Raw genomic sequence first — 2553 nt, 5'->3', positions numbered from 1 at the left:
GCCCACCACAACACCTGGCTATTTTTTGGTTGCAGTTTGGCTGGGGCTGGGTTTGAACCCACCATCCTCAGTATACGGGGCTGGCTCCCTACCCACTGAGCCACAGGCGCCACCCCTCCTAGCATTTTTTTAAGAAACAGAAAAGACCAACATGCATCTCAGGAAATAAGGGTATTATCTCATAAATTTTGATCTTGTTTCTATGGGTACATATGTGTACGTGTGTGTGTGTGTGTGTGTGTGTGTGTGTATGTTTGTTCCCTGGATCACTATGTAAAATGTATTTCTTACTAAGGATCATGGTCAAAAAATGTTTGAAAACCACAGTGAAAAACTCTTTTTTTTTTAGAGACAAAGTCTTTTGTCTTTGTCACCCTCGGTAGAGTGCTGTGATGCCACAGCTCACAGCAACCTCCAACTCCTGGGCTTAGGCAATTCTCTCGCCTCAGCCTCCCAATAGCTGGGACTACAGGCACCTACCACAATGCCTGGCTATTTGTTGTTGCAGTTTGGCGAGGGCTGCATTTGAACCCGCCACCCTTGGTATATGGGGCTGGTGCCCTATCCACTGAGCGACAGGTGCTACCCCCTGAAAAAAGGGACTCTTAACTACTCCCTCTCACCTCTCACCATTGACTTCCCCCAAGATACTGACTTACAAGACTGCAGTGACTCAGTCACCAAAGAGTGCTGGCAGTCGCCAGAAGCTAGAGGAAACAAGGAAAGATTATTTAGCTATTCAGTAGTCAATGGACATTTAAAAAGATTACTTTTAAAGGCTCTTCTCAGGATGTTAGCAGACCCATGAGTGAGGTATCATGAGAACAGGGAAGGCTTCCATACACCCAATTTGCACTCTGGCTTCCCTCATAATAATAATAATAGCTCCACACTGACGGATGACTATTCACAGAAAACAATATGCAGATAATTTCTGTCCTCACAAAAATTCATCATGGTAATCATTCCCCTTGTTTTACAAATGAGGAAACTCAGAGTCAGAAATGACTTGTCTAAGTCAAAGACCTAGTAAGTTATAGAGCTAGGTTGTACTCCTAGTTTGATCTCCCTCTCAAAACAGAAGTATTGCCACCTCAACAAAATATTTTGCTGTGTTGTCTACATCCAATTTCCCAGAATCAAGTTCCTGGAAGGTAATCTGCTCCTCAAGCAGACTGCATACCATAGTTTGTACACATGGAAAATATGCATAATAAACTTTTCTAGATAGCATTCTGGCTTGTTTCTGCCAATTTGATTCCAAGGTGTTCTGCTTCACTTGGTTATTTCTTTTATAATTGCTAGGCAAAAACTAGATAGAAGGTTTGGCGCCCATAGCACAGTGGTTATGGCACCAGCCACATACACCAAGGCTGGTGGGTTTGATCCCAGTCTAGGTCAGCTAAACAACAATGACAACTGCAGGCTCAGCGCCTGTGGCTCAAGTGGCTAAGGCACCAACCACATACACCTAAGGTGGCGGGTTCAAATCCAGCCCAGGCCCGCCAAACAACAATGATGGCTGCAACCAAAAAATAGCCAGGTGTTTTAGTGGACGCCTGTAGTCCCAGCTATTTGGGAGGCTGAGATAAGAGAATGGCTTAAGCCCAAGAGTTTGAGGTTGCTGTGAGCTATGACACTGCAGCACTCTACCAAGGGTGACATAGTGAGACTGTCTCAAAAAAAAAAAAAAAAAAACTAGATAGAAGGGAGGCTAAAAGGGTACACTTAATGCTAGTATGTTAAGACAGAATGTCACCTTAAATCCTATGTTGACAATAAATTACATCACAAAATCTTAGGGCTATAAGTCTTGGAGATGAAAACACAAACTTTTTATGGACAAAGAAAAAAATTGTACATTTATATAACAACCAACAAACTCATCAAAGCAGAATTGCTGCAATGCAAACAGATTTTTAATACTCTGTAAATTCTAAGTGGGAAGTAACTCCAAATTTATTTTGATCATGTGAACATTATATTATAACACTTCCTTTATTTTCTCCATTATTTTTCTCTTCTCAAGCATTTATGCAGGAATCTATGAAACCTTTTATTTGGAGGTAGTAGGACAAACTTTAAATAGCACTTTCCAGTTACAGGATTTTGACATCTCAGGATCAGACTATTAACCGGTTTTGAAGTGGTAATTCCATTCTACAAAATGAAAACTGAGACATTCACAGAAAAGCCTGTCAAGTCACACCTTTACACAAAGGCATGGTGGCTCATGTCCCTGATCCCAGCACTATGGGAGGGCAGAAGCTCAAGACCAGTCTGGGCAACATGGCAAGACCCTGTTTCTGCTAAAAATAAATTTTAAAATTTGCCAGCCAATAGTGGTGACCCATGCCTGGAGTTCCAGCTACTCCTGAGTCTGAGGCAACAGGCTGACGCTCCAGGTTGCAAAGCCATGATAACACCTCTGTACTTAAGCCCTGGACACAGAGCGAGACGCTGCCCAAAAGTAGTTAATTAAAGTGAAAGGGCTTGGCGTCTGTGGCTCAAGTGGCTAAGGCGCCAGCCACATACACCGAAAGTGGCAGGTTC

The sequence above is a fragment of the Otolemur garnettii genome, unplaced genomic scaffold, assembly GCF_000181295.1.
Source record: "Otolemur garnettii isolate 467f Iridium unplaced genomic scaffold, OtoGar3 scaffold00166, whole genome shotgun sequence".
In the NCBI taxonomy this organism is placed as follows: Eukaryota; Metazoa; Chordata; class Mammalia; order Primates; family Galagidae; genus Otolemur; species Otolemur garnettii.
This window is presented reverse-complemented; position numbering follows the sequence as displayed.